This window comes from Octodon degus, unplaced genomic scaffold (genome assembly GCF_000260255.1).
Source record: "Octodon degus isolate 3935 unplaced genomic scaffold, OctDeg1.0 scaffold00005, whole genome shotgun sequence".
Lineage (NCBI taxonomy): Eukaryota > Metazoa > Chordata > Mammalia > Rodentia > Octodontidae > Octodon > Octodon degus.
Window position 1 is genome coordinate 13,936,407 of NW_004524581.1, and position 9,345 is coordinate 13,945,751.

At 41.0% G+C, this 9,345-nt stretch overlaps 1 protein-coding gene across 2 annotated transcripts in view; it reads left to right on the forward strand.

The window, feature by feature from the left end:
* Adk (adenosine kinase) overlaps positions 1-9,345 on the forward strand; it is a 563,958-nt gene that overhangs the window by 519,204 nt on the left and 35,409 nt on the right. The window lies entirely within an intron of this gene.

Genomic DNA, 9,345 nt, shown 5'->3' on the forward strand with positions numbered 1-9,345 from the left:
AAATAAATAAAATATTTGGGGCTGGGGAGATGGCTCAGTAGAATAAGTGCTTGGCTGGCTAGCGCAAGGGTCTGAGTTCAATCCCCGGTTCCACAAAAAAAAAAAAAAAAAAAAAATGATGGAACGACTCCACAAGGAGCAGAACCTGCCTACTTGCTGGACCGAGAAGGACAATCTTGTGCAGAAGTACTTCCCAACATGATTAAACAAAAACCAAAAAGAAAAGGCGGGAAAATGGAAAGTTCCTGTGCCCAAAGTTCATGCCTCAGGAGAAACAGAAGTATTAAAAGTTATTTGAACTGGAAAGAGAAAAAAGAAAGCATGGAAGAGCATGGTTACTAAAGTCTACTTTGGTAGTGATAGCTTTACAAGAAAACCACCTAAATAGGAAAGATTCATTAGGCTAGTGGGCTTATATTTTAAGAAGGCCCATGTAACACATCCTGACCTGAAAGCCACCTTTTGCCTGCCAATGCTTAGTGTGAAAAAGGATTCTTCATCATCACTGTATACAACTTTGGGTGTTACTACCAAAGGAATAGTGATTGAGGTGAATGTGAGCGAGTTGGGCCTTGTGACACAAGGAGGCAAGGTGGAGGTAAATATGCCCAGGTAACCAACAATCCTGAAAATGATGGATGTGGGCTGGGGAGACAGCTCAGTAGAGTAAGTGTTTGCTTGCAAGTGCAAGGTCCTGAGTTCAATCCCCGGTCCGGTACCAAAAGAAAAAAAAAAAAAAATCAGTCTTCTGAAAATGATGGATGTATCAGTGCAGTCTTACTAGGTTGACAGATGTTTCATACAATAACTTCTTACACTTACTGAAGTCTACAGACTAATCAGGAAAACCATAACTTGAATACTGCTGAACAACTCATGACTGCATTCATCAAGAAAACTATTTATTAAATTGTAAAAACATTAAAATGGCCCAGTTTTACAAATAAATAAATCCCAAGTAGGAATGAGATCATGTGGTATTTGTTTTTCTGTGCCTGACTTCACTGAGTGTGATGTTCTCAAGGTTCAACCAGGCTGTCACAAGTGACAGGATTTTGTACTTCCTTATGGCGAAGTAAGTTTTCCATAGTGAGTGTATACCCCATGTTTGTTTTTCCTAGTGCTAAGGATTGAACCCAGAGCCTTCACGCTAAGCTATATCCTCAGCCCATTTTTATTTATTGAGACAGAATCTTGCTAAGTTGCCTGGGCTTGGCTCTATCTGATCCTCTTGCCTCAGCCTCCCAGTGTGCTAGAATGGCAAGCGCACACCGCCACACCCAGCTACAACATGTTCTGTTCATCTGTTCATCTGTTGATGGAGACGGAGACTGATTCCGTAGTGTGGCAGTTTGGCTGGTACTCAGTATAAACATCAGTGTGAAAGTCTCTTCACAATCCTGACTCTTTTTCCTTTGGATGGATAACTAGTGCCGGACTTGCCGGCTTGTTGGTAGCTGCAGTTGGAAGCCGAGAGGCACCTCCCAATGCTTTCTGTTCTGAGTACTCTGTCTTCACCACTGCTGCTTAAGGGTTGCTTTCCTTGCAGCCTCAGCAGCCCTTGTTACCTTTTGTCTTTCTGATGATGGGTATCTAACAAAGATGGGGTGGTATCTTGTGGTTTTCATTTGCTTTTCATCAGTGATGCTGTGAATTCCTCCCGTATCTCTTGGGCCTTTGTAGGGCTTCTTTTGAGAAATGTCTACTCAGATCTTTCCTACACTTTTTGGTGTGCATATTGTGTCGTTGTTGAGTTTCTTGTGTGTTTTGCCTATATCTGGTGTACAGTTTAGAACTATTTTTTCCCATCCTGTGGGTCGCTTTCCGCTCTACCAATTTGTTCCCTTGTTATGCATATCCCTCTAGTTAATGTAATCTTTTCTGCCGACTTTCACAAAGAATTACCCATATTTTGGGGGAAAAAAATCAGACAAGATGGTGCACATTCTGGGTGGTATGGCCATAGAGTATGGCTATAATTAGAACTTGAAGTCTCTGTCAGTACAGTGCAATTTCTTTTACCCTTTATCCCTTCCCTTTATAAGTATACATATTTTTAAAATCAGAAAATAAAGATAGTTAAATCTCAAGGTAGGAGTTAAGTCACAGTTTAAAAGAAAAATCACTCCCCATGTCAATGTCATAGTGTATCCCTCTAATATCAGGTTATACCATTTTTCATATAAAGGAAAAAACAGGAATGTTATGCTTACAAATGCATAGAGAAATTAAAGGCTGTCTAAGAAAGCCGTAACCAGATAGGGAAGTAGAAGCAATAGAAACCAGCTGAATGGGGAAGCAGGAAAGAAGTTTTTAAATAGCATACTTTTTTTGAACCATATGAAAATATTACCTATTCAAAAAGTTAAATTAAAACAAACAAGCACAGCTAAAAGCAAATTGTGATTTTGGACTAAATCCTATACTGGATGAAAGAAAATCTATATTAAACTAGAACAGCTAACCAAACTGAAATGTGGACTATAGATCAGATAAAATGTTGTCTAATGTATGAACTATACTGTGGTTACCTAACAGAATACTTTTGTTCTGAGGAAATGTACACTGAAATATTCAGTAGTGAAGGGCAGAGTTTCTACAATCTATGCTCAAAAGGTTTGAGGGAATAATAATGTATATATCAGAGGAAACGATAGAGCAGTGGGGCAGAATGTTTCATCTTGGGCATCGTGGTGTGGGCCTACAATCCCAGCACTTTGGGAAGCTGAGGCAGGAAGCTTGCAAGTTCCAGGCTTTCCTAGGTAATTTAGTGAGAACCTTTCTTAAGTAGAAAATAAACAAATATAATGGTCCAGGATTGTAGAGGTCAGTGAGAAGGCCCTGGGTCCATCCCCCCATACCCAAAACAAAAAACTGGCAAATCTATATTAATGTTACATAGGATTTTCCTATATTTTTCTTAGAGCTCTCTTGTTAGTTGAAACTCTTTGCAAACTAACCAGGCATGGTGGTACATACCTGTAATCCCAGCACTCAGGAAGCGAGGGCAGGAGGATCACAAATTCAAAGCCAGCCTATACAACTTAGTGAAACCCGGTTCCTTATAATTATAAATAACTTTCAAATGAAAGGTTTTAAAGAAAAAAAAAGTAAACCTTAACACTCTTTAACTTACTTTATTATATGGAGTGACCAAGATACAAGAACTTCTTTTAAGCATCTTATGTGTTCTGGGTTTTACATCATCATACTCATCATTTTCTGGTGAAGCTTTGCCATTATTTTTCTTTTATGTGTCTTTTGTCACTGAGTCAGAGGCAGAAGGCAGATTTATTATACCTTGATCCTCCTTGTTTGGAGGCAGGATCTTGCTATGTTGACCTCAAACTTGCAGCAGTCCTCCTGCCTCAGCCTCCTAAGGGGTTACGGGTTATAGCTCAAGCCTGAAGAACAGCTGTCTCCCCGCCGTTCAGCCTGCCATTGCTCTAGTCAGTCTTGATTTCTCTACAATTAGAGGCTGCATCAATGTCAAAGCATAGCATTTTGAACTACTTCGAAATCTGTCATCCCAGCACCGTGAGAGACTAAGGCAGGGGAGTCACAAGTTTGAGCCCACACTATACAATTTAGTGATATACGGAGATGCTGTCTGAAACGATGTTTACAAAGGGACAAGAATGTAGTTGAGGGTGAAGGCCCTGGTTTCTATCCCCAGTACTTAAAGAAAAAGGAACCATAAAAATGTTTGGGGGCCGGGGAGATGGCTCAGTGGAATAAGCGCTTCCGTGGCAAGCTCAAGGGCCTGGGTTCAATCCCCGGTTCTGCCAAAAAAAGAAATAAAAATGTTTGAGACTATTACTTATTAAGATATAGATATCTAGATAGATAGATAGATAGATAGATAGATAGATAGATAGATGTACAATACCAAAACATTATTAATTTAGTAGTTGTAAGGATACAGAAACAGTTGATCCAATTACTGGCACTGAGTCAACTTTTTTCAATTAAATATTGTAGTTGAGAGGGCATTTATACAAACACATCCCTCTCTCCTGTGATGGACTTCATATCATCGGTGCATGGAGGGGTTTTCTTTCTAGCTAGACCGGCCTCTTATGTCGTGCTGGGTGATGACCTTGTGTCATACTCAAGTGAAGAGTAAATATTTGGTTAAACTATCTAGAGAATATCTAAAATTGATCATTTTTTAAAATAAGATGAATTTTATTATTTGATGAGGTGTCTGATAGTCTTATCTATTAACTGAAGTGAAACACATCTGATACAAATTAAATAGTTACTGTTTGTTTCATGTCTACTTGGAGAAGATCACAATTGAAGTGTTTTTATAGAGGTCTGGAAGCCAGGTGTGGTGGTGCACACCTGTAATCCCCGTACTTGGGAGGCTGAGGCAGGAAGATTGCCACAAGCTTGAGGCCAGCTTAGACTACACAGTGAGTTCAAGGCCAGTCGGAACTACATAAGAAGACCCTGTCTCAAAACAAACAAGACAGAAGGCTAGTTTCTCTTTATGTTTGCAGCACACCATGTTTATAGTCCTTGAGTGGCACTGGCACACACACACACATTACATCCCAGTTCCTTTCCTTCGTTCCTTTCTCTTCCTCCCCCTCCCCTCTCCTTCCGTCTCTTGGTCAGTCCTCTTCCCCTTTGAGAAAGATCTGTCTCCCTTCTTCCTATTATCCATATTTTATTTTGGTCTTTTTTTATTCTGGGTTCTCATATAAATATCCTGCAAGCAAAAAGGAAGGGAATCAAGAGATGAGGGAGGGGAGAAGGGCTAGGAAAGGAATTAAGATGTGCTCCATGCATGTGCCAACTCTACACAAGGAGTACAAATCTGTACTACACACATGTACTAATAAACTTAAATTAGAAAAAAAGCCCATTTCTGCTGCTTTTTCGCACAGCTACTAGAAAGGCCCATTTCATACTTAGGAAAATTGGATCGCAGTGCATCACGGGAGGGAAGGGCTTGGGCTTCACTGGCTGAACAGCATCCATGCTTCTAAGCATCTTGAGGTTGCGTGAACTTGCTTGTCTGAGTGTGTTCACGCACTGAAGTGTCTGAAGGGCAGTCTTGGAATGCATCCTGCTGGTCAGTACTGTTACTTGTCAGTACCGTTACTTTATTTATTTATTTATTTATTTATTTTTGCAGAACCGGGGATTGAACTCAGGCCCTTGCGCTTGCCAGGGAAGCACTTATTTCACTGAGCCATCTCCCTGGCTCATTACTTGATTTTTTTAAAACAGTTATGTACACTAGCTTAGATCAACACCTTTCAGAAAACTAGAAGGTACAAAAAAGTGTAATTGAATTTAAACATTGTTAAACACTTTACTCCTCCTTCAGTGACTCAAAACTCATTTCAGGATCTTGCAGAATTTTAGCATCATTGTTTTGAAAGGAGTTCTCAAAATATAGTACTCTATATGAAAGACTACATATATCTACACAGGATTTATGGTGCATCTCCTATATTCTTATATATTTATTTGTACTAGCAAGTATGACAAGTAAAAATTAATTTGACTTTATATTTCAGGAAATTTAACTAAGTATGACAACAAAGGACATAGTATATCAATGACCAATAGGCAGATACCCAGAAAAAACTGTCTAAAAATGCATTTATTAGAATTATTGACAGTTTAGACCAGTTTAGTTGGTTCTTAAGAATAAAGTTAATGGAGCTGGGGAGATGGCTCAGTAGAATAAGCGCTTCCCTGGCAAGTGCAAGGGTCTGAGTTCAATCCTCAGTTCTGCAAAAAAAAAAAAAAAAAAAAGCTCAGAATCTTTTCCACTATGAATTAGATTTCAAATAAAACCTTATTGAGCCAACATTGCAGCACATGCCTACAATCCTAGCAAGGAGGCTGAGGCAGGAAGATCACTACAAGGTTGAGGCCAGCCTGGGATACACAGTTTCAGGCCAATCAGATTACATAGCAAGACCCGCCTCAAAACTACAAAAAAGGGGCCAAGAAGATAGCTCAATAGAATAAACACTTGCCTCACAAGCACAAGGTCCGGAGTTCAATCCCCAGTACCACAAAAATAAGTAAATAAAAATTAAAATAATACCTGTATACTTAAAAAAACCACACACACACACACACACACACACACATACAAATAAAAGGCCAGCCAGATAGCTCAGCAAATTGAAGTATCTCCTTAGACAGATGCAGGGATCCCCAGCGTGCCATGCCAGCCGTGCCCCTGGGGCACACTGAGACAGATTGAAACTGGGCGTGTTGGCACACGCCTGTAACTCCTGTGCTTGGGAGGCTGAAAACAGGAAAATCACTATGAGTCCAATCTACATAGTGAGATCCTGTAGGCCCTGTACTAAATACACTAAAAAAAAAACCCCTACAAATAAAAATCTATCAAGGGCGGGCTGGTGAGATGGCTCAGTGGTCTAAAGCACCTACTTAGAACAAGCTTAGCAAAGCACAGGTACCACGGTTCAATCCCCCAGCACCACATGCCAGCCAGCCCCGCCCCCTGGTGGGCTGAGCTGGACACACACACACACACACACACACACACAAATAAATAAATAAATAAATAAGATTTTTTTTAAAAATCTATCAAGGGCTAGGGAAATAGCTCAGCAGCATAAGCACTTGCCTGGCAAGCGGAAGGTCCTGAGTTCAATCTCCAGTACCACAAAAAAAAAAATATCAAATAAAAATGAACAACTTTTTCAAACATGGAATCTTAGAAATTATATCTAATCATAATTTACTTACCATTTATAATTGTTTTTAAGCTTATGTAGTTACTCTTCATTATTTAAAATGTTCTGAAAACATGTTATATTATTACATAATGTAACCCTATTATGAATAGTAATGGTGTCCGACTAGGAGTGGTGCTGCGTGCTTATGCCAGCATTCAGGAGGCTGAGGCAAGAGGATTGCCACAAGTTGGAGGCCAGCCTGGACAGTACATAATGAGATCCTCTCTCAGAAAAAAGTAATAATGTCATTAGCTTTGCTTACTTATTTAGTTCCTGTTTGTTCTAGGTTTATAGTTCTAAATTCCCTTTGTAGTATGAATTATAGTTGGAGGTAATAAAAACAGATTTCTCTGTAAATACTTAGGGTACAGATGTTTTTGCTAAGTCAGATGGTAGCCTTTTCCTAATTATTTCAAATAAGGCCTATTTATGTCTCTCTTTTTTTGGTGGGGGTCCACATTGCCATATATATTATGAACTCCCTAGAAAGTTTGATTGTGTATATTATGCCATAACTCCACTTAATTAAAATTTTATTAACCACTATGCAGGTCCTTATCTTTTTTTTTTAAAAAAAAAAAAAAAACAGAATTCTGGATCCATCAGGATTCTTTTTTTTTTTTGTGTGTGTGTGTGTGTGTGTGTGTGTGTGGCCAGCTCAGCCCACCAGGGGGCGGGCTGGCTGGCATGTGGTGCTGGGGGATTGAACCGCGGTCCCTGTGCTTTGCTAAGCTTGTTCTAAGTAGGTGCTTTAGACCACTGAGCCATCTCACCAGCCCAGGTCCTTATCTTCTAAAGTATGGAAAGTTTGGTTACCTAAGAATTTAAATGGCTGGGGCTGGTGAGATGGCTCAGTGGTCTAAAGCACCTACTTAGAACAAGCTTAGCAAAGCACAGGGACTGCGATTCAATCCCCCAGTACCACATGCCAGCCAGCCCTCCCCCCTGGTGGGCTGAGCTGGACACACACACACACACACACACACACACACACACACAAATAAAAATTTAAAAAAAAAGAATTTAAATGGCATAAGTTTTCTTAGTAGTCAAAGGGATCACTAAATATGTGAGTCCTCTCATCAAGATATGTTTCTGCTGCTTATTGAAAGTATCCTTGGGGGCTGTCCAGATAGCTCAGCAGATTAAAGCGCATGCTTAGGCAGAGCACAGTGGCCAGGGTTCAATCCTGGGCCTGTTTGCTGGCCCCAACCCCAAGGCCTGCTGAGACTGTGATTAAGACTGAGCATGGTGGTGCTCGCCTATAATCCAGCACTTGGGAGGCTGAAAACAGGAGAATCACTACGAGTCCAGCCTACATAGTGAGACCTTGTAGACCCTGTACTAAATACATAAAATTAAAAAAATAAAAATAAAAAATATCCTAAGACCAGGGATATAGCTCAGCGGCATAAGCAGCAGGCACAAGGTCCTGAGTTCAATCCCTGGTACCACAAAAAAAGGAAGTATCCAATTGTGGTAGGCAATAAAAGACAGACAGATGTGCTTTTTATGATTAAGATTATTTTTTTGGTTATTTTTGAAGGTTCCCAAGATGTCCTTTTACCTCTTCCTTGTTCTTAGGGGAGGCTAAAGTTGCTAAGTCGTTAGCCCTATCTGTGCCTGCACAAAATACCTATTTGTGATTACAGAAATTCCACCCCCAATTACAAACCACTGTCCAATCATTTGCAGATGTCCTCTAAGCCAGATTTCATCACAAATAGCTCCAAAATGACCATATGCCGGGTAGAAACTATTATACGAGCTTATTCTGCAGTCAAAACAAGCCCAGGTCCAGACCCTGCTGGACAATCATGCCCCTCACTGTCCTTGAGTGTTTCTCTCTCTCTCTCTCTCTCTCTCTCTCTCTCTCTCTCTCTCTCTCTCTCTCTCTCTCTCAGAACCAGGGATTTGAACTCAGGCCCTTGCGCTTGCCAGGGAAGCACTCACTCCACTGAGCCATCTCCCCAGCCCCTATGTCCTTGTGTTCTGCCTGGGCACCTGGGGTCGCTTCCCTTGTGTTAGCTGGCTATGACTCCTTTGCAGAACAGTCACCAAATTAGGCTGTTTGTGACAAGCCCACTAAAATCAATCATGCCACACATTGGCATGAAGTACTGTAACAGAACAGGAAAGGTGTTGGTTTTTTATGTATTTGGTACAGGGTCTCACTATGCAGCTCAGCTCTAGTGATCCTCCTGTTTCAGCCTCCCCAGCACTGGGATTACAGGTGTGCATCACTGTGCCTGGACTTGGTGGTGGACTCAGCGTACCTGGAGCGGGACTGGTGCAGCATCCCGTACTGGGGATTGAACTCTGGTCCCTGCACTTACCTAAGCCAGGCACTTAGTCCACTGAGCTATCTCGCCGGCTCAGCAGGAAGCTTTTTACAGTACCATCATGATTTTCTATAGAAGAGTACCCAAGACTCATTATTTATATTTTGTCAATGGGTAGCTGTTTAGCTATACTCAAGATTTCACTGCAAGGGCTGGTGAGATGGCTCAGTGGTCTAAAGCACCTACTTAGTACAAGTTTAGCAAAGCACAGGGACCGCGGTTCAATCCCCCAGCACCACATGCCAGCCAGCCCCGCCCCCTGGTGG